The following is a 23,388-nucleotide window of genomic DNA, read 5'->3' as shown; positions in this document are numbered from 1 at the left end:
CCTTGGATAAAGGGGTATTCTGTCTACCTGCAAAATAAACGTGGATTTAATAAGCTCCTTAGAAATTTCTGTGTCCATGTGTCCCAGCATTGAGCAGGGATTGAGCTGGTGCCATGTTCATGTTCACACAGTCACTCTGACATTCCTATCACATCCACGAAACCTGCAGAAATGACACACATCCTTTGAGACGACAGCAGAATCCTCAGTAAAGAACGTCATTGTAAACTGAACAAAGCAAACTCACTTCTTCTTGCCATACTGATCCTCCTATCCTGAAAACACTCCTGTATCACCCATGGCTTCCTACACTGCTCCCAGTTACAATACCTCTGAAATCTTGGCATTGCATTGTATACCTACAGCTACAAATGAAAGCAGGATCTGATCCGTATTTCCCACAGTGCTTCATATTCAGTACTGGTAACATAGGATCTAATCACGCTAGCTACATGAAGACTTTTTCACCAGGAGGGCTGAAACAGTACATCATCAGAGCTAAGCCTGCTGTAGGTGCAGATGATTGAGAAAGAAAATGGGCTTTGGAAAGCAGTTAATAAAAATGGCTTGTTCTTGTCACGTGTCATGTGACACAGCACATACAGATCTGATTTAGTGCTGGCTTGGAAAAAAATCAGGCCAAATGGGACAGAAATGGTCAAGAAAGCAGAATCATTGGCTGTCAATGCCAAATGAATACTAATATATGATGACTTGTTGGGTTTGAGCGAAGGATGACACTTTTATCAGATTAACCATGCAAAGGATGGCTTTTGAGAAAGAAAATAGGACATAAGCAAAGCAGTAAAGACAATGGATTAAAAATAATCACAGGATATTACCTCCTGCATAGGGGAAATGCTGCTTTGCTGTGTTGTTTAAGATCCTCAACCACCCTGAAAGCAGAAAGCACTTTCAGAGACTCCTCTGGCCCAGAGGCCTCCTCAGCAGCGAGCAGGAGAGCCTTTGAGCACACATGGCAGCCCTCGCAACCGGCCACTGCAGCTGGCAAGGCAGCACCAAGGGCGGCCCTACAGTCACAGACACGGCATCGCGTCACATCACGCAACAAGCTGCTGTCAGGTCAGCCTCCCAGAGGCTAGCGGCAGTTCATTAAAAGTGAATGTGTTCATTCAGGAATGAGATACCTTGGATGTTTAGGCTTGAAAGAATAAAGACAGATAATTACGGACATCATCACCCTGCAGATGGAACGCGGCGGTGCTACCCAAATGGCCACTGCATATGGACAGTGCAGACTGGAACAGCAGCAAAAAAGCTCATGTCAAATGGCAACAGAGCATGCACAGTTAGTTAGGAAAAGAACACAGTAAAGGGAAAATCCAGAATGAGGTGCAAAAAACCACATTCTCAGTCTTCTACAAAAGGGTAATTTACTCCCTAACAGCTAATCAAACAGGCATTTATATTTTTTTTCTCTGCAGATGTAAAACACAGGTTTAGCATTTGTATACAAAGCCATTCTAGAGGCAGCGATGATCTGCTGTAGCGCTGAGATAATAGAAACTTCTACTAATGCACCAGGGCCATATAGCCCAAATGTGACTTGGATGCTATTTACTGGGGAGTTCATGAGATTACTTCCGCTGCCTCTTTCCAGACATGGAGTCAGCAGTCAGCCACAGCTCTAGTGTTGCCAGGCTTTTCCAGTTTTCCCTGAGAGAAATTTAGGAAGGTCATCAAGAAGGGATGGATTAGGGGAAAAACATCCAATGAAAAAAGAAAAAGGAACTGAGGCAAAATTTCTGTTACCTGCAAGATGGGCTCCAGGAAACATTCCAGACAGTGGAAGATGATTTAACATAAACAGAGAAGTATTTCTGAGCCTAGGAAAGGCACAGTACCACAGAGGAAAAAGAAGTGAGGGGGGCCTAATTGGTCACTTCCATCTTTTAGCGCTATTTTTCTTTGATTACTGAAATAAAGTAACTACGTCCCAGGATGCCAGCGGGATGATATTAGTACTGGAATACATTAATAGAGCTGATGTTACAGCAGATACAACACATATATGAAGCTACACACACACATACATACTCCATTGAGCAGAAAGAGCAGGCTGCTTCATTTTTATCTCCTCTTCCAGAATAACCCCCAGAAGAGGTAACCCTGCAGTTACTTGGAAAAAAACCACTATTTGCAGAGCTTTACCCTGTCAGCAATGAATGTGGGAGTTGCAGCCTCCAACATTGACCAAAACATATCTATAAAACTTAGAATGCTGTCAGTTAACTTCATTTTTGCTTCCTTATCTATATTTCCCTTCTGAGAAGGGCTTTGCACTTCTGTGTTAAATTCCCTCATTTCTCCAGCTTTCACCTCTCCAAAGACGTTTTTGAAGATCAGTGTCCTACAGGGCTCCTCTCGGCACGGGGCCGAGATGCCCTCACTGGGCACTAAGGGTGTAGCCCTGCTCTCATGTGAGCCCTTGGATGTTCTGTCACTTATAAAGCCTGCACATCAATATCATGCACACTGTGGTCAAACAGAGGACCACGCTGTACCTCTAGGATTGCCTTACTGTCACTAGAGTGACCGGCTTATCTAACAGCCATTCCTGCCTTTCTCTGTGCATGCACTGAAGGCGACCAACTGATAAAGCCCTACACACACAGCTGGAAGCCTCAAGGATAGAGAATGAAGATTCATTACAGGAAATATGGGTTGCATCCAGAAAAGATAAGGGAAAGAAAGTGGAAAGAAAGGAAAGAAAGTGGGTATATTTGCTATTTTAAAATGTAGGGACAGTTGAACAACAACAAAATGCCCTGCAACTTCTCCCCACTGGAAGAATATCCTGAAGTTGTGAATGTCGGATTTTAAAATCAGAAGCTGGGGAATAAACCCACAAGCATGAAGCTGGGAGCATTCCATAAACCTGCCTTTACAGTGCACTGTGTTCTGAATTAAACATAGACTTGTTGCTGCATGAACGGTAACAAGTATCCTTCTTATTTGTAATTCAAGCACCTAATGGCCAAATATGAGGGTTTAGATAGTCTTTGCCTTTGTTCTCATTGCTCTCCTCAGCTCTCTCTGGATCCCAGTGCCCATCCCATTCCCTTCTTTTCCAAACCGTTTGAGGAGTCTTCCAGGCAATCCCTGAGACCACTGAGTTTGGGAACCCGGGATTGACAACAATCAGGGCACTGCTGAGCTGCTGATCATGAGCTCAGCAAACAAGGCTTCAAGGAAAGTAGGAAAGGACAAACAAAGCAGAACATTTTCTACTTCTGTGAAAGGAAAAGTGGGATATAAAGCATGAAATTACTCTCATTCTCCTGTGACAAAACACCAGCAACTCAATGGTTTAGAAACTGAAGGTGGTTTTTTTTGCTTATGACTCCCCTTCCTTCCTTACTGCAAGCCTACGTGGTTCATTGCTTCCACTAGCACTGACAGGTTTAGTATTACCCTGCAGGCTCTTCCAGCAAAGTCCAGCTCCCACAGACATGCTGCTAACAGTAAATAAATAACAACTTCAAGAGTTCTGTTATTTTGCATGCAATTTGCCCTTTGATACAACTGATATTTGGTCAAAATATATAGATTTGCTCTGGGAAGCAAAAGGCATCATTTAATAACTACAGCTGGCATGATAGTCTTTTGACATGCAAAATACTGAGAACCAGGAGGCACCAGAACCATAAATAAGTCAATGACAAGTATAAGTATGCACTCTACCTGGCCTGCAAAGAATGAATGTGATAGAGCTGGGAATAATGTCACCAGGAGTTCAGTGTTGTGTGCAACTTTGCTGGTGAATGAAAAGAAAATCTGTATGGCATAAGGACGAAGCAGATGTCAAGGATGGCAGAACGATTGATGAATGTACAACTGCTCTTCAGCAGTCAGTGTAAACAGTGCATCCTAAAGGGCCATAATCTTATTCCTTCTGAAATCACTGCAGACTGCCATCTGCCTTTTCTGAACTATCTCTGAGAAACAGACAAAGAAAATCTTTCCTTTTGTCCAAGTTAAATGGAGCTCGGAAACAGGAATAAGCCCAGGAGCAGTACTGTCCCCCTCAATCTTCCGATAGCTTCTTAAATTGAAACTAGAAGCAGATGACTCCCTGAGTCTTGATGTAACAGCAGGGAGGCCCTAAACACCTCCGAAGCTCCTGCACACCTTGGAAGATACCAGATGGCAAGTCCTTCAGTTACAGCACATCCACCACCCCATATAAGTTTACTTAACAGTGGAGAATTTGAGCTGGGTTACCAGAGCTGAACAAAGCACTTCAGGTATTAATGGCAATTAATTTCAAGAAGTCCCAGCTCATGGGACCGACTGCAGTTCTGTTCAGAAATTATCTAGTAATGGGAATGACTGCACAGGAAGTATAACAGCCACAGGTCACATTCCCCAACTTAGCTTCCATTGGAAGGAAACGTGCATAGTTTGGAAGAGAACAACAGCATATTCCTACTGTGTCTCTTGATCTGGACAGCAGGCTGGAAACAGACTTCACAGCAAGCTATGGGGCACATTTGCTCTGCAGTCTGACTGTGGTTTTCAGTGCCCAATACCAGAGCTTTAAGATTTTTTCCAATTTTTGCTTTAATAAAAGCATTTGGCAGCTGTCTCAAAATGCCTCTGATAATGCCAAGATGATTTGCACTGGTGTAGCTACAGAATAATTGCCCTGAAGTCATGGGAGAGGTGCCAGTTATATCATAGAAATTAGAGAAAAAAAATTATGTCCTACATTAAAATTTTACCCTTAGATCCAACAAGAGATTTACTCTGTTATTTAGGGTACTGCTCCACAACCAAACCAAGAAGTACAATGGTGATGGTGATTTTCAGCCATTTTCTTACACCACCCAGTATAAGTGATGTGTGGAACAAGTTTTACTGATGGAAAATCTTGGGACAGGTGCACAGTACACAAAAACATTTCTTACATTGCTGAATTTTCACCTCTGTCTGGTAGGTAGACAAACCTTCTCTCCTTCCCAAATCACAGTAAAATTGGGTTTGGTTACACCAGTTATAATTGGACCAAGGATTGACACTGGTTTTAATGCAAAAAGAAGAGATGAGTCACAGAGGCATAAGCTCTTCCTCCTTCTCTTGAAAACTGGTGAAATACTGCTCCCAGGAATTCACCTGTCTTACATCAACACAATGGTACCCATATCCACAGCAAGAGACCAAACAAAGCTGCATGAGGGAAGTTCAGACTGGACATTAGGAAGCATTTCTTTAGAAAGAAGGTGGTCAAACACTGAAACAGACTTCCTTGAGAGGTGGTCGATGCCCCATGCCTGTCAGTGTTTAAGAGGCATTTGGATAGTACCCTTAATAACATGCTTTAACTTTTGGTCAGCCCTGAAGAGGTCAGGCAGTTGGACTAGATGATCATTGTAGGTCCCTTCCAACTGAAATAGTCTATTCTATTCTAACACAAAGGATAAGAGACTAGACCAACCTTGCAAATTTAGTCTATTGATTTGAATGAGTATTCCATTGAGACATGGGGAGATATGTAATTGTAAAGATATGTTATTACTCTATTTTATGTAGAGCAGCTCTAAGGTAGAGTGAGGTCAGTCAAAACATGTACCCTGAAACTGCTTTTTCACTGGAACTTCCATTTAATTTGAGTAAATTAATATTTTAGGCAATTACCTTCTTTCTGTGGAATCCTTTTTCACTGAAAGACCGTTGCAATATTCAGATGCCCAAAGTTGCATCTTTTCACCTGTCAAGGCAGCCTACCATTCTTTCAGAGGGAAGGGCCCGGTGAGTTTGTCAGTTCCCCATCATACTGCTTTTAATGCATAAAGCTTGAATTTTATGCCAAAGCATTTCTAAATATCTGCTTTACCAATGCTTGCTTGCAGACCACAGTGGGGGAATAACCTTTCATACAAATCCCTGGTATCTTGCAGTACCACATACTCCCCACAAGGTGCTAATTATATTACTGAAGAGCACTGTCCCTGCAGTCTGCTGTGGAAATCTAGGCAAGTTAGGAGGCTAATTTCACCAGCTGCCATGTCCTTACTACACTGAGCACTCTCAATTCGAAAGGAGGGAAGGGAGCCAACGAGATGTACTGATACTCAGCAGTACACATGATCAAATCCTAGATTTTAAGTCTGAGAAGAAGCAGTTTAGTTCCCTAGATAAATAAGTTCCCTTGATTTCAGTGGGATGTAGCCTTCAGTATATAGACCTCTCTATGAAGTACATAGGGCACAGTGCTGATGCCATTAGACATATACATAGCATAACATACCCCCCTTAATCCAGGAGGAATTAGTTAGGGACCTGCTACGCCATCTGGACACTCACAAATCTATGGGACCTGATGGGATCCATCCAAGAGTACTGAGGGAACTGGCAGAGGTCCTTGCCAAGCCACTCTCCATCATCTATCAGCGTTCCTGGTCAACAGGGGAGGTCCCAGAGGACTGGAGGCTTGCCAATGTGACTCCCATTTATAAGAAGGGTCGGAGGGAAGATCCGGGGAACTACAGGCCTGTCAGCCTGACCTCGGTACCGGGAAAGATTATGGAATGGTTTGTTTTGAAAGCACTCACATGGCAAGTCCAGGATAAGAGGGGGATCAGGCCCAGTCAGCATGGGTTTACGAAAGGCAGGTCCTGCTTGACCAACCTGATCTCCTTCTATGACCAGGTGACCCACCTAGTGGATGAGGGAAAGGCTGTCGATGTTATTTTCCTAGACTTCAGCAAGGCCTTTGACACTGTCTCTCATGGCATACTCCTTGAGAAGCTGGCATCTCGTGGCCTGGATAAGTGCACTATTCACTGGGTGAAAAACTGGCTGGATGGCCGAGCCCAGAGGGTTGTGGTGAATGGGGTGAAATCCAGCTGGCGGCGGGTCACAAGTGGTGTTCCCCAGGGCTCGGTGTTGGGCCCTGTTCTGTTTAATATCTTTATTGATGATTTGGATGAGGGGATTGAGTGCACCCTCAGCAAGTTTGCAGATGACACCAAGTTGGGAGGCAGGGTCGATCTGCTTGAGGGTAGGGAGGCTCTACAGAGAGATCTGGACAGGCTGGATCGATGGGCTGAGGCCAATTGTATGAAGTTCAACAAGGCCAAGTGCCAGGTCCTGCACTTCGGTCACGGCAACCCCATGCAGCGCTACAGGCTTGGGGAAGAGTGGCTGGAAAGCTGCCTGGCAGAGAAAGACCTGGGTGTGCTGGTTGACAGCCGGCTGAATATGAGCCAGCAGTGTGCCCAGGTGGCCAAGAAGGCCAGTAACATCCTAGCCTGTATCAGGAACAGTGTGGCCAGCAGGAACAGGGAGGTGGTTGTTCCCCTGTACTCGGCACTGGTGAGGCCGCACCTCGAGTCCTGTGTTCAGTTTTGGGCCCCTCACTGCAGGAAAGACATGGAGGTGCTGGAGCGTGTCCAGAGAAGGGCAACCAAGTTGGTGAGGGGCCTTGAGCACAAGTCTTATGAGGAGCGGCTGAGGGATCTGGGGTTGTTCAGTCTAGAAAAGAGGAGGCTGAGGGGAGATCTTATCGCTCTCTACAACTACCTGGAAGGGGGTTGTAGTGAGGTGGGTGCTGGTCTCTTCTGTCAGGTGGCTGGAGATAGGACAAGAGGAAATGGCCTCAAGTTGAGGCAAGGGAGGTTTAGGTTAGATATTAGGAAAAATTTTTTTACTGAGAGGGTTGTCAAACATTGGAATGGGCTGCCCAGGGAAGTGGTTGAGTCACCATCCCTGGAGGTATTAAAAAAGCGAGTGGACAGGGTACTCCAGGGCATGGTTTAGGGGGCATGGTTAATGGTTGGACTCGATGATCTTGAAGGTCTTTTCCAACCGAAATGATTCTATGATTCTATATCAACTCAAGGAAATTAAAAACACCATAGCATTCCCAGATTCTGGGAATAACACAACCCTAATAACTGTTTCAAAAGCTGGTAGTCTATTTGGCAATTCAACTACTTAGAGATTGCAAGAAGCATCTGTCAGATGTCTGTAAGCAAAAAGACCGTCAGAATTATTTACGATGAATGACTGCCAAGTACAATAGCAGCCGGAGTGTCTCCTATCAGCTTTGCCCTCTACCAGCATGTGTCAGTATAACCTATAGGAATTATTGTTGGAGCCCTTGGAGCCACGAAAACCTCTGGTTAAGCAAAAAAGCGCTTAAAAAAAAATTTTAAAAATCCCACGTGTGGATTTCCATCCAAGATGGCAGGATTAAACCCATTCCTAAAGCATAATAAATTCAGCCTGGAGCTCACAAAAATTCTATTTTGCCCCTCTCCCCAGAAAATCCATCCAGTAAATTCTGAAGTAACAGCTGCACACGTTTCTTTTGAGATGCATCTTGAATGAAAAATCTAAATGAATTCACTGAAGAATTTGTCACACTTTTTATGAGAAGTAGTAACACATTGCTATAGGCTGTGGACTATCAGCAAGAGATCATGGCTACACTTAAACTTAATTAGAACTGCTACTGTATGAAAAGGCACATTTGAATCTCAAGGTTTGTTTGTTAGTTTGCTTTTTGTTTCATTTGTTTTGTTTTTAAGATCAACTCAAGCTTAGCTGCATGATATAAGCAGGTAGAAGAAGTTTATTTATATTCACACTCCCAGAGGTCTGAAGCAAATATTAGTCTCATAGCATGACAATCATTGAGTGTGCGGATGTGCTGCTTCCCGTGGCAAAACAAGCCATAAAACCCATAAATGCCTCAAGGAAAGCACTCCGTAATCTTTAAGACTGAATGTAAAAAGACAAGTACAACTGGATGCGCAATTCCACTAGAAGTTTCTTCCTACCTAGTCTCTTTAGTCTTCTGTCTTCCTTCCTTCCTACAAATTTCACCCATTGCTATTACTTTTCTTTTGGTTTCCATGCTTTCCTTCTTAAATTCTTTTTTTCTTTTATTTGCTGTTTGCTCTAGTTCTTTCTTTTCCATGGCATTCTAGGTTACCTTCTCATTAATACCTGGGTTTGGTAGTATGCTAGCAAAAGTATAGAGGAAAAGTACACCTACACGTGCTCCCATATAATACTGTTATCCTTTATCTGAAGTGGCAAAGGAATCTGCTCTGAACATTGCTCCCAATGATAATCATGGCTAGTCCATTTTTATTCCTTTCTCCTGGCTGCTTTGTTTTCTCCAAGCCAACTAACAGTTTATTGACAAAAACAGGCTTTGCATATTATAGAAGTGGAAAAATACCTTTCTCTGTCTTTACAAGAGACCTAGCAATAGAAACACCTCAGAAAGAAGAAACAAGCGCTTCACCACCACAGCCTCTACCCTATTGAATCACAGTGTTCTGGGCCCTCAGGTAAGTGGAGATACCAAAGCATTACAAAGCCCTGTGCCTCTGCTTCAGGGATGTTCAAGATCAGTTAATCATTTTCATCAGTAGCTTTCACACTTTTTTTCTCTGCTAAATTGTCCCTGCACGATATTGTCCAGAGCAGAACAGTCAAGGATGTCTAGCACCTTCACTATAAAGTATATGGGTCTCTGTACGGACACACAAAGCCTCCACAGGTTACACCTAGGTCTCAGAAGCAAAGAATACAAAGGACAGTCCAATCCCTCTCCTATCACTCATTCCCCTGTTGATTACACCCTAAACCCAAATTTCAGGCTGAAGGTGAAAAAACAGCGGAACACGGCTGGCTTCGAACACTCTTTTTTCTCCTTCTTGTAGTGTGTATCCTGCCACTGAGGCCTTGGGAATGATTGCTCCATTTCAAGCTTCTTTTTAAGCCAGGCATCCTTTCCCAGGAAAGCCCAGTTAACCGCCCTCTGAGTGAGCAATTCCTTAATACAAGACACAGACATGCCCTGTCAGCACACAGGTAGTCAACCAGAATTCTTGGCAGGTGAAGAGGTGGCACTGGTATGGCTGCTGAGAGCTGAACTCTGCCGAGTTCGACCAAGAGAACCCAAATCCACCTCAGGCAGCCACCCATGCTCATGGCCGCAGTCAGACCCCAGACTTGCCTCTGCTACTCCAAGTCTGAGCAGGACCTGAACATACTGCAGGCTGCTTCCCCCAAGCTCACACTAAAAGGCTAGCATGATCTTCAGCTAAACAGTCTTCAGCCTCTGAGGGAGCAAGGCCAACCAGGACAGATTAGTAGGGGCAGGATTCATCTGGTAACACAGGTTTCCCACCTGGGCTTGTCCCCTGAAGCTGCCTTTGCAGTCAGTTCAGAGACACGCTTGCTTGTTCACATCAGGATAAGGTAAGTCACAGCCCTCATCTAAAAGGATCCAGGACAAAACAATCCCACTAAAGATATCTGAAAGTTTGGGGCAGGGTGGAGTTTAACAGCCTGTATGAAAGCCTTCCCACTGTACTTTTCAAGGCTAGAAGCTCATGCAAACTGCACTCAGACGCGTTTCAGTGGACACCCTTATTAGCATCACCACCAGGCAGGCTCAGCCCCAAAAAGGGGCAGTGAACAAGAGTCTTATATCCAAGGCAGTCCAGAGGTGAATCTGGGGGAAATGCTCTGTGTTTGTGCTGTGGTTTCTATAGTTATGTGGAAGATGCTTTCTAAGAAAGTATCAGTAGAAAGCCCTCTTTCTGCCTTCCCCTGTAAATACGTAAAAATCCCTATTATCATACTGAATGTTAATTTGACAAGTTGGGGTCAGGCTATTTCAAAACAATCTATCTTCAGGGAAGGCCTTTGTCATGAAAGTTGACGGCTCAAAATTGGCTCCTTTCTCTGTTTTGGTTTGCAATGAATGAGACAAGTTGCAGAAAATGCCTTCCCAGTCTCACTGGAATAACAGCACAAACACAAGAGAAACACACTATTTGCAGGGGAAGCTCAGCGGAGTATGAAGAGGCATGAGCATACCAATCAAACAGCCATAGGCATATATGCTCCAGTTTGCACATGTGACAGGCGAGCCTGTATTTATATTACAGAAATTGCCTGGGGCCTTGTCAGGAAAATAGCTGAGGCCATCATTCTCTTACAGCACTGCAACAGTTCCCCACTTGACTCTCCCTATTTGTAGTAAGAATCTTAGCCATTTTACCTTGGTTTACTGTAATAAAGTACATCAGAGGAATCTAGCCAGACCACTTTTGTCTTCTGAACCATGGGTTTGCTTTTTCCATGAATTACATACAAGATCCACTTGAAATGGGATACCCACATTGAGCATTCAAAATGAACTTCATGTAGGGGACAAACATACTACACATGGTGGGCATAAGTTGGCTGTGGGTGCAAAGACGGTCAAGGTCACACACTTAGAAAATAATATGCGTAATGTAAATTTTGCTCCTGCCCCAGTAAACACACTATGTTATACACCTTTTATGTGTGGCTAGACATACAGACCTACGTTCCAGTGTACGCATCTAATGACATAACTTCAGAATATGCCTTTTCCATGTAGTAGTTACTTGGTAGTTTTTGTCTGTGAATTTCAAAACATTGTCAACAGTGCAACCTACATCAACTCAAAGCAGCCTTTAAAACAGTAGTCCCAAGCTCCTTCTAGGCCCACGGAAATACTCCGGGACACCTTATCCTCTGTGGGACTAGGATGTACTTTAGTCTCTCTGTTGACCTCAGGTTTAAACCGTCACATCCACAGGCAACACAGGAGGGTTTCACTGGCAACTTGTGACTCAGCAGAATTGGACCAGGCTAACAAGCCATTAAAAAAAAGAAAGTTGTACTCCCATCACTCTTGCCTACAAGTGTTCTGAAAAACAAGAGAAACAATCCGCAAAACATGATCTCAGAGAAGCCAAAAATCACAACAATGGAAGAATATAACCAATCCCATTTTTAATCTATCAGTACAAAGCTAAGTTTCCACTTGTACAGAATGAAACAAAAAAATGAGACTAACAAACAAGGTACCTCTGGGACTTAGTTTCCTTCTCATCTCACTTGAAGACCTGCTGCTGTATTTTGGGAATTCCTTGGGATTCCCAGAAAAACCTGTTTCCTTATGGGGAATCAGTTTCACATAAAAAGAGATGCCAGGCCCAGCAATGCCTCTGCCCCAACCACTTCTACACCCTCATGTGCTCTTCCTCCTCCTCAGTGCCCCAAGGGAGCTGGTTTAGGATGGGGGGAGACACGCAGATAGTTAACTGCTAATCGCGTACACCCAGGCATCCAGCCATGAGAACATGGGCTCTGGCATTCAGCATTTCCAAACGAAGAAAGCTCACACTTGGGAGCACTGCAGCCTTCCCACCAGGCCAAAGGAAAGAACTATCCACGAGCCCATACAGACACACCTCTGCACATCTAGTCCCCTTTGTTTCCTGCCTCTTTCTCAGCTGCCTCCTCTCAGCCATCCACCTCACTACCTTCTTTAATTGACTCTCCAAAATGCTGGGCCTGCCTGACAACCTCTGCAGTTTCTCATGCTGACAGAGCCCTACCTTCTGCCACGAGAGCCCAGCTCACTGCTAAGTGTGAGAGAGGCAGCCAGCCATGGCTGTACCACAGGCTACCAACAGTGCAGGGCTGCTGCATGCACTCACAAACGACTGTGGCAATATTCTGACCGCAGGGGCCAGGTTTCAAAAATTACTTATTTCCAGACATCTTTCCTGTATCAGAAATAGATGGTTCTCAAAATAACAGGTGATTTTGTCTAAAACTTTTGTCACCTCTTAAGGTAAGCACACTGGAACATGAAGGGTCACAGGCAACAGCCTCACTGTGGCACAGCAGGTTCACACCACCAGCAGAGCTGAGGCGAGTTGGTTTTTTTGCAGCTGTGTGCACTTTCTAGGTCATCTCCACACAGCACAGCCAGAGGAGAAATAAGGCCTCAGCATACTTAGAAAAATGCAGCAAACTGGAATTGATCTGGGTGATTTGGGAACAAGAACAATTGAAGACTCCGGATCCAAGAGAGCCCAGAGGAGGCCCTGCAGAGCATGTTCCTCAGGCCCACTTTAGCACTGGAAGCCATGTCTTTGTTTTGGTCACTCTGAAGTTTCTGTTTAGATCTAGGGCTGTAGCCATGAACTCCCTTGAAACCCAGCTGGAATTCTTACTCAAAGGTCAAAGAACACAGGGTTTTATGGCTGTATTTAGCAAGCAGGTTCACATGCAAACCTGAACAGTAGTTTTTCAGAAAAGCAGTAACATGGCAGTTTCCAAAGAATTTAGAGAATCAAAATCCCTTTAAAACATATCCTAAAGCATCACCCTTCCTTACAGCAAAGCAAAGCGTCTCATGAGCTAAATGCGACTCACTCCTGAATAAGTACTGCGCTGTTTGGCCTCCACACACAAAATCCGTAAATCTCTACACAGGAATAACCTTGACTATGAGTGAACAAAAACACACACTGCACCTCTTGAGGAACAAGGAAACCTACATTCATTCAAAGTGGTAGAGATCACAGTGCAGGCATCTAACAAAAGGCTAAACTAAAAGCAAACACATGCTCATGATAGCCTTTTGCAAGGGCAGAGAAATCAGCTCATCCCGATGACTCTTTCATCATCTGGCCTTCAAACACACAATAGAAATGGACCCAAAAATAGACCAAGAATGCCTCCTCCTGCATATTTTTGCGCCCAAATATTCAGTGGAGTTTGGGCCTATAACTCTTTTAGCATTTTCTGAAAATTCCAGCTGTAATATTTTCCATTAAAGAAATAAAATCATCATTGGTTGAAAAAACTTTTTTCTCAGTAGTGGTGGGAAAATAGAAAACATTTAAATTCCCATCCATCAGCACGCTGCTTGCTCTGACAGGCAGCAACAGAGTATAACCCACTGTTCAGTATATATTTTGTTTTCCCCTCTGTGCCTGATCCACAGAGAACAGAAGTCTCCCAAAGCTACCATCTGTGGGAATGCATGACCAGATTTATAAAGATAATAGTGTGCCAAAACATTCACAAGGGGTTCTCAGCAGTGCTTGGGCTCTAACTCCCATGTGAAGTGGGGACACTTACCTCACGTGTTTCAAAAATAGCACCAGTCCTGTCTTCACTCTAAATGGTCTAAATAGCTTTAAAATAAATAGTTAGGTCCTGCATCCCTGGGTTTACACTTTAATGTCTCAAGTTTCAGAACTAGAAACCTCCAGTTGAGGTCCTAGAAATAACTAGGCAGCAACAGATTACTACTACATCCTCTTGTTTGGTGGCTTCTTTTCCAGTCCACATCTGAGAATAGTTTCAGTAGCTGATGTCTCAGTAATGGGACGGATGCTCGAGTAACAAAAATGCATTGCTTTTGACAATCTAGTGCCATCTATCCTGCCAGATTCTGCACCGGGGACGGAGTAATGCCACACAGGTACAAACTGGGAGAGGAGTGGCTGGAGAGCAGCCCTGCAGAAAGGGGTCTGGGGGTGCTGGTCGGCAGCAGGCTCCATAGGAGCCAGCAGCGTGCCCTGGCAGCCAAGAGGACAAACTGCATCTGGGGGGGGCATCAAACACGGCATGACCAGCTGGCCAAGAGAGGGGACTGTCCCGCTGCATTCAGCGTTGGTGCGGCCTCACCTCGAGTACTGTGTGCAGTGCTGGGCCCCTCAATTTGAGAAGGATGTGGAGGCCCTCGAATGTGTCCAGAGGAGGGCAACCAAGCTGGCGACAGGGCTGGAAGGCATGTCCTCTGAGGAGCGGCCGAGGACTCTGGGTTTGTCTCGTTTGGAGAAAACGAGGCTGAGGGGCGACCGCGTCGCTCTCTACAGCTTCCTGAGGAGGGGACGTGGAGAGGGAGGCGCTGATCTCTTCTCCCTGGGATCCAGGGATGGGACGCATGGGAATGGTTCAAAGGTGCATCAGGGGAGGTTCAGACTGGACATTAGGAAGCATTTCTTTACCGAGAGGGTGGTCAAACACTGGAACAGGCTTCCTTGAGAGGTGGTCGATGCCCCATGCCTGTCAGTGTTTAAGAGGCATTTGGACAGCGCCCTTAATAACATGCTTTAACTTTTGGTCAGCCCTGAAGTGGTCAGGCAGTTGGACTAGATGATCGTTGAGGTCCCTTCCAACTGAACTATTCTATTTTATTTATAATTCCAGAAAGCCTCTAAGGCTATCAAGCTTCCAAATAAATTCTGCTTTCTACCTACAGAATAAGGCAAGATACTGGCCACTAAATCTAAGGAACAGGCAATGCAAGATGTTAATCAAGGATTTATTTTTAGGGTGTAGTATCTTACAGTCTCCCACAGGGCGAGAACTGAGTGCCTATGCCTTTAGGGGGATAAGATCCTAGTTTACAAATGACACAAGGAATGGCAATATCACACAATAGTATAACCACTGGGTTATTAACATCTGGTTGTTAACCATACAAGATAAAATTCTGGACATTAGACAATCATCATCCCTGTATTCACTTTCATTTGATAGCATTATTATTCCCACTTGTGGCTGCTAGCAGAGAGAATATTTGAAGATCTGGTTTCAATGTTGGAAAATATCTAGTTTATCTTTTCGGAGATGGGCAAAGTGCTGAAAAATGAAGACTGTAAAGAAGGGGGTAGTCCATACTGCAGCGAGAGTGGTGAAGCTTTGCAGGAACAACAATCAGTGCTCTGATGCTAGATTGCAGGCAAGCTTTCCTGTATTATTGTCAGGCTGCACATTAATTTTCATTTTCTGCTTACTTCAACTACAAAACAAACAGAATCACTATCTCCTGTTGTTGTGGTTTAACCCCAGCCAACAACTAAGTACCACGCAGTCGCTCACTCACTCCCCCCCCCCCAGCAGTGGGATGGGGGAGAAAATTGGGAAAAAGAAGCAAAACTCATGCGTTGAGATAAAAACGGTTTAATAGAACAGAAAAGAAGAAACTAATAATGATAATACTAATAAAATGACAACAGCAATAATGAAAGGATTGGAATGTACAAATGATGCGCAGTGCAACTGCTCACCACCCGCCGACCAACACCCAGCTAGTCCCCGAGCAGCGATTCCCCACCCCCACCTCCCAGTTCCTATACTGGATGGGACGTCACATGGTATGGAATACCATGTTGGCCAGTTTGGGTCAGCTGCCCTGGCTGTGTCCTGTGCCAACTTCTTGTGCCCCTCCAGCTTTCTCGCTGGCTGGGCATGAGAAGCTGAAAAATCCTTGACATTAGTCTAAACACTACTTAGCAACAACTGAAAACATCAGTGTTATCAACATTCTTCGCATACTGAACTCAAAACATAGCACCATACCAGCTACTAGGAAGACAGTTAACTCTATCCCAGCTGAAACTAGGACACCTGTGCTCAAATAGAAGTAAATAGACCTCCAAATATAAAAGTCTGTTTAACTCAACAAAAACTTGCATGCATCAGCAGGAAGAAGGGAAAGAAAGGAACTTCATTTCCCCGTGCTTTAACCCAAGAGGGAATTTCAAGGCTGTTTCAGTGAACCTGACCAAACCCTCATTTGAAGGTACAGCATTTCTTGTGGTCTTTTGCTCATCCCTGTTCTTCTCTAGAGTGCTACAATGACAGCATCAGGACATTAAGACAGCAGCTTAATACTAAGGCTGACAGAGAAAGGTCACCTGCAAACTGTAGACCACATTCCCTGGCATGCTCCAGCTGTGGAGTGCTGTTTGTATAACCTGAGAGCAACCACAGACCTTGTTTAGCCAGAAAATCAAGTGGGACTCACCATCAATATCACAGAGCAAAGCAGGCAAACTACAGTAACAAATCTCCTTTTAATGGATGGAGACGGATATGACCTACAGAATTCAAACCTGTGTTTCAGAACAAAAGGTCCTATTTCAGAAATAATACTTCAGTTCAAATCCAGAGCAACAATCTCACACACTAATGAATCCTCAGAATTAAGGCTTCCTCAGTTAGTTATTACGTAGCATAGGGATAAGAGGAAAAATTAAGATGTAGTCTGTGCCTCAATGATCTTACAACTTGTTCAAAAATCCTATTGCAATTATTGTGAACAAAGTACTTTTCAAAAGACAGAAAAAAATACCCCTTTTCTAACCCCAGATGCTGCTGTCCACTTTGACTGTACAGCATGCATCTTTACAACAGTCATCATGGCCACTTAGTCTGTCATTAATGCATCTCCCAGCAGGCCTCATTACAGAAGAATATACGTATAGCTGTACATTTATAGCAAGAAGAAAGACTCTGCTAATTATGCAACAGCTGCCTAATATGAGGGCCACCAAATACAAGAGGTATCTGAAATAGCAAAACTCTGAGAAACACCTGTGTGAAATAACTTTACAGAGAACCATTGAAAAACTGTTGGACTGAGCTCTCCATTTTCTCTCCCTATAACAAGAAGTTCCAATCAAATAGTTACCCACTTGTCTACGAAACTGCAGTTAAAAAATCTTGCCTGAAATATGAAAAAGCACCTTCGGTTGAAAACTGCTTTACCAGTACATCTGTACAGTGCTAAAGTAAAAGGGAACTTTGCCATTGACTGCAACAGAAGTAGAAAGTAGACCAGTATGTCTGCCAGGGTAAATGAATTCGTAAGACGCACTTACAGCTGAGCCTTGGGACTTAGGAAAAAATAATGAAACCGGATTCTATTTACTCTTAGAATCTTAATCAGCCATACCACCTTTCATCTTGACAAATGAATAAATTAATGTACTGATGTTTTTTCTTGCTCTTTGAACAATGCCACACGCGTACTAGAATGCTGTAGTGATGGATGGGTAATGAGAGGCTGAGAATTCGTAGCTCTGGTTTGACTAAGAACACTTCAGCAGTGTTAACCAGCATTCAGATTATTAATAATAACATATCTTAATTTCCTCTCCCAAGAGAGATCCAGAGAAGCATCATTTAGCCCAATTCGAGTTTAAACATGAAATTGGGTTTAAGGTAAAACATAATTTAACAGCGCCCTTTGCTATATAGGTATTGTCTGGTCTAGATGTATATTGAAGACGGGCACAAGTACCCAACTCGTCTCTGCTGAGTAACCTCTCCAATGGACGCTTGGGCTCTTTTCAGTATCACTGCAACTTTCTTTACCACAGACTTGAATGCTAGATGACATATACTGTAATCATAGATGTGTCTGGCATACTAGATTGGGATTCAAATGAAAATAACTTGGAACAAAGTAAAGAAAACTGCAGGGCAAGCTGGAGAGAAGAATAGAAAATATTCACTAACATGTGCTGCATTCTCTAAGGGATATGAATACACAATTCAAAGTGGTGATTTAACAGACCCAGCCATAGGAGTCCTAAACCACCTTAGGTTATTGTGAAAATCAAGAACAGACTCAGCAGTCTCCTCTCAAAATAGAAATTCCTTGTTCCAGATAGGAAAAAGGTATCTGAGCTAAGAGATCTAGGAAGTATCTTTGCATTGAAAGCAAAAGAAGTGAAACAAATGCTGCCCTACAAAGTTAAGCGTAGCTTTGGCTGAATTGCTAGTGTAGGCTATAGCTGGTACACAGTGGCTGAACTTTGCTTTTGAGAAATCTTATGTTTCTGTTTGTGTGATAGAAGTTTATCAAGGGAAAAAAAATGAAAACCAATCATGATTACAATTTACATTTAAAAGAAGTATTTGTTTTAAATAAAAGCATATATCTACACATAAAATATATAGTGAAGTATTTTGGATAATTGTATCACCCCAGGTTTCTGTTTTATGAGGCACATCAAGCTACTGTAGGCATATTGTACAGATTTCTGGAGTTAAACATGGTATGCGCAACACTGCTTTATCAAGAAGCAGCAAGTCAAAACATTGCAGAATAAACTGTGCTCAGGCATAGTTTTATGATCTCATTCCACATGGTGGAATTTCAAATACTTAATACGTTTTCTGCCTTTCCAATGCAGGAAGTAAATCATGCCAATTATTTCACCACTTCTGTAATAAAATAAAGCATTGGGGGTTTTTTGTTAAGTGTTAGCCATATTGCCAGCTACTATATTTGCTCCCAGTTACTAAAAGGATAAAATGAAGTGTATGCATAATTGTGAGGAAGCGGTATTCATGGACTTTGAGCCCCACACAGGGAGGTGCCCCATGTAATTTTATCATATCCCACAATGCTAAGATGCAACTGCAGTAATAAGATAGGAAAGGTGTATGGTTTTAAAGTGAAAGAGGGTTGGTTTAGATTGGACATAAGGAAGAAATTTTTTTTTTTTTTTTTTACAATGAGAGTGGTGAGACTCTGGGACAGGGTGCCCAGAGAAGCTGTGGGTGCCTCATCATCAGAATTGTTTAAGGTCAGGTGGGATGGAGCTTTAAGCAACTTGACCTAGTTAAAGATGTCCCTGCCCATAGCAGGGAGGTTGGAACTAGATGATCTTTAAAGGTCCCCTACAACCCAAACCATTCTATGATTCTATGACCTGAAGATAGTGGCTTTTTCCTGGCTAGATGTTAAAAGATTCCCTGAAGTTTCCATGTTTCCTAGATCACTCTTTGGTAGTGCTGCATTTTTCACTAGTAGAATCACTGAGTTTGCAGAATTCTAATTTGGGCAATAGTTTGGCACTTCCCATATATACATAGGGGATTTGATGTCATTTTCTTTAGCACTACAGAGATTATTTGTGTCAGGTCTTAAGCGACAGAGGACAATGTTTTACTAGAACTGGATGAAATGTTTCAGTTACTTGCTAATACCTTGACTGTTCCCTGCCATCCATACCTCCTTTTTCCAGGTCCTTGATAAAAGATATTTTAATAATGAACACATTAAAAACTATTATTTTACTTTCTGTCTCTCCTACCTGCAAAGGATGTCACAGAAGATTTATTTTTTTTTCCCAAATGGCATCTCCACCTTAAGGCTATGCACATCCCTAATGAATTATTCTGGTTAAGATTTGAAGTTCTTTTAAGTGATCAGAATCTTCACTAAGAAATATAAAATTGCACTTCATGGAGGAAATTTTGATTATTAGCCATCTAAGAGACTTATTTGACATCTCATATGTACTGTTTATACAGTTGTGAAATAGATGGCCTCCATTTGCCAGTAAACATTCTCTTCAGGCATCCACTTCTAAAGACCCAAAGGAAAATTTATTGCGCTTTTGGCAAGCTGTGTCCTCCAGGAGCTCTAAGTGCATATGCTGTTTTTAAAAACACATGTGCCTGTATAGAAATCAAAAATAAGTAGCTTCAGCAGCCACTAACCGTGCTTCCTTGGCATCTCTCAACGGTTAATATATCTCAAATACAAGCATAACATAAATGACTTGATGGCAAATGCCCTTCTCCTAAGACTTCTCAGAGGCCTGTGTGTTCATGGGAAATAGAAATGTATTCCCAATTGATGAGAAAGTGCACCCAGCTACCATGAGGGCAAAAGAGGATTAGACATCTGTGTACTTTCACACATGTCAGAAAAATTGAGCAGTTCTTCAATATATGATAGCTCCTTTTAGGTAGGAGGTATTCTTAGTCACTTTTGGAAGCAAGAGTTTAGATATGGGCAATGGCATTGGTACAATAAACAAAGAGACAAGTCATCCTAAGCATAGATTAGGCTAGAATTAGGAATACAAAATGTTGACCAAGAGATGAGCATGTATTTATGCATTAAAAAGCCACATGGAAGTCCACCGTCATAAGAATATTTACTGACATGCAGTAGAAAAAGTGTAATATTTTGTCATATTGCTAAAAGTAATGAGAAACACTTGGCTTGTATTTTTGTTTCCAAACCTAAGCACTGTGCTTTATTTTCTTGGTAAACATTATTTACTTATTTGTCCCCCCGAAGACCCCAGCATCATCAATAAAGAAAATACAATTATCTGCACAATAGATCAAGATCTTCAGAGCCCCATAAGTTCACAATACGACCCTATTAACCAAAGGGCTGCATCTGTCCCTAAAATTGTACTGACCCTATTGAGTCTGAAGGCATGAAATTCTAGACCAGATCACGATTAATACTGTAAGACAAATCCACTCTGTGTAATTTCTAAATCTCTCCCCTTCTCAGCATTAAAAAAATTAGAAAGTCCTGCAGGATGGGGGGAGGGAAGAAAAGGGGTCAAATCTAAGTCGATTTCAATATAGTCTCAAAATCTATAGCTGGTTTAAAACAAATTCATAGTTTATGTAGTATGGAAAATTCTGAAAATTAAGAATTTCCCTCCCTAACAGAAAAGAAATGGAAACTTTGATACTTCTCTCTTGGAAATATTGAAACTGCCTTATTAAATTGCCCTGCTATTGTGAAATCAATGCATCATTGTTGAGAATGCTATTTTGATCTATATACTGTCACACTTAAAAATGAAACAGCTGTGTCAAAATCAAGCAACTCCATCAAACCAAGTTGCTTCAGTTTACAACACCTGTGAGTTTTGTGAAGATTTATTTACCAAATCTGACATCAATTAGTTGTTTGGCAGAACAGCTTTTACAGCATAAAGAAAAAAATCCTAATAGAGAGCAGCCACTCTTCCCCAACTTACATTCTCAAGCTGATCTAGAGAGTTGCAAGAAAGACTTGCTTCTTCCATCACACATTAAGGAAAGCAGACTGAAGAAGCTGCAAACACTTGTCAGATTGGATTCTAATGTGCAGTATCACCAAACATACATTTGATAACCAAATCATCATTGCATGCTAATTCTGGAAAGGACTCTGCCTCCATAAGTTTTTGTCAGGCCAGTCTCTTGCCAAGTTTGGATTTTGTGGTCTCACTGAATCTAGGCTGCGCTTGAGAACCTCAGCGGCATTTGTCTAAGTGCTGATGTTCCCCGTCTAAGTGCTGATGTTCTCCTTGTAGCAACAGTAAGGCGCTTAATGCAAATCTGCTCACTATTCATACTAGTATACTTGATTCTGTGAGGCTTATCAAAAAGGAAGACGTGTCAATGGACTCAGGATTTCCAGCACGGGGGGGGTGGGGGGGTGGGGGGGTCAGTTTCAGCTCCTTTGTGCATGAGAGGACAACAGAAACGTGAGCAAACACTGTGCAGTTCAGCACAACTGACAATCGCTACTCAACAGTATTTAAAAGTTAATAGCTCAGTGAACTGTTAATACTAACCTGTTCCATCAACAATGAGAAACGGGGCATATGCGACCAAGTATGCTTACTTACTCCCCATATTTCAGAGTGATATTCACCTTTCTCAGAATTCCCTACCACAAAGGAAAAAAATACTTCAGCAAGGATGTTGGTACAAGCACTAGCTCATATCTTCTGTCCATTTCAAGGGATCAACTAATCATCTGTAACAAAGCAGATCAATCCACTTTCCATTCTCTGACTGAATCCTCCGAAATCTGCAAAGTCTCAGGAGAAAGTTTCTGGGGATAACATAGCACCTATAATATCAGGGAGGGACTATCAGGAATTCTTGAACTGTCTCATTTGTGTAATCATCTATGTTCTACTAAAAAGGAACTTGTCACATGGGCAAGTTATTTTGTCACTACTGAGCAAGTCACTTATATCTGAAATTGCAATTAAAAGAAAGGGGCTTTTATTTTTCTTGCCCATAGAAAGGGTCTAAACCCACCTGAGCTCGCTCTAAGGGTCATATTTCAGTTTCAGTTATACTTTAATTTTCTGCTTTCTGAGCATAAGAGCAGATAGGGACCACAAGTCATATACACGCTCCTCCCAAAGCCCTGCCGTCAGACACTTGACTCTGCTCAAGGAGAGGGTGACATTGGTTCCACTGTGAAGTGGATTTAGCTATGTGAACAAGCAGAAACTCTACTCTAAACTTGTTTTCTTTGGGGCCCAGAGCCAGCATTTCAACTCTTGCCAAGATAATGATTAACATGCTAATTCGGAACTCTGCTGACCCAACTCTCCACCAGAAAAGGGTGCTGGGATTCAGGTTAGGTAAACCCTGATTTTTCCAATCAAGAGTGCTGATCTAAGCACCCTGGCTCTAGATCCCAGTGCTGACTCTAGAACCAGAGCTTCAGAACACGGCAAGTCAAAATCCCAAATCAAGCCATTATGCCAGTTAGAGAAGTTTGATGGCAGTTCAGGGATACAAACTGATATCCACCCCTGTGTCAGACAAAAAGACAACTTCTTCTGCATGTTTTCATCAAACAAAACTCTGTGGCCTTTAGTAGTTCTTCCCTGGGTTTGCAGGTCCTTAATGCAAATTAAGAAAACTAGTGCAAATACCACTGTGAAGGTTTTTCATCCTCAGCAAGTCCTTGTGGCCTTTGTTCACTTCACCATCTCTGCCAACAATCTGCAACAATTTTGAGATAGACATTTTCTACTCCCACAAAATGGTGACACTCCCTTGGAACTAGAGGAGTACTTCCAGTGCTTACCTGCTGGAAATTTCATCCCAGTAGCTAGATTGGATTCATGCTTGTTCACTGATCTGGTCTTAAGCAATATTTTAAGGAAATAACATTTCCACGTAAGCCAATTCCCATCACTGCAACAATTCTGT

The 23,388-nt window shown here is 42.7% G+C and overlaps 1 protein-coding gene across 5 annotated transcripts in view; it reads right to left on the bottom strand.

Annotated features, from left to right (window-relative positions):
- The window catches only part of JAKMIP2 (janus kinase and microtubule interacting protein 2), a 74,354-nt gene that overhangs the window by 41,634 nt on the left and 9,332 nt on the right, over positions 1 to 23,388 (bottom strand). The window contains exon 2 of one of the 5 annotated variants that reach the window (XM_052816670.1): positions 28 to 163. The exons of the other annotated variants lie outside the window; for them this stretch is intronic. The gene's annotated coding sequence lies outside the window, so the exon portion shown is untranslated. The remainder of the gene's footprint in view (positions 1 to 27; positions 164 to 23,388) is intronic. 5 annotated transcript variants of the gene reach the window in all.

This window comes from Harpia harpyja, chromosome 20 (genome assembly GCF_026419915.1).
Source record: "Harpia harpyja isolate bHarHar1 chromosome 20, bHarHar1 primary haplotype, whole genome shotgun sequence".
Taxonomy (NCBI): domain Eukaryota; kingdom Metazoa; phylum Chordata; class Aves; order Accipitriformes; family Accipitridae; genus Harpia; species Harpia harpyja.
The sequence above is the reverse complement of the archived record's forward strand: the minus strand, read 5'-3'. Positions and strand labels throughout refer to the sequence as shown.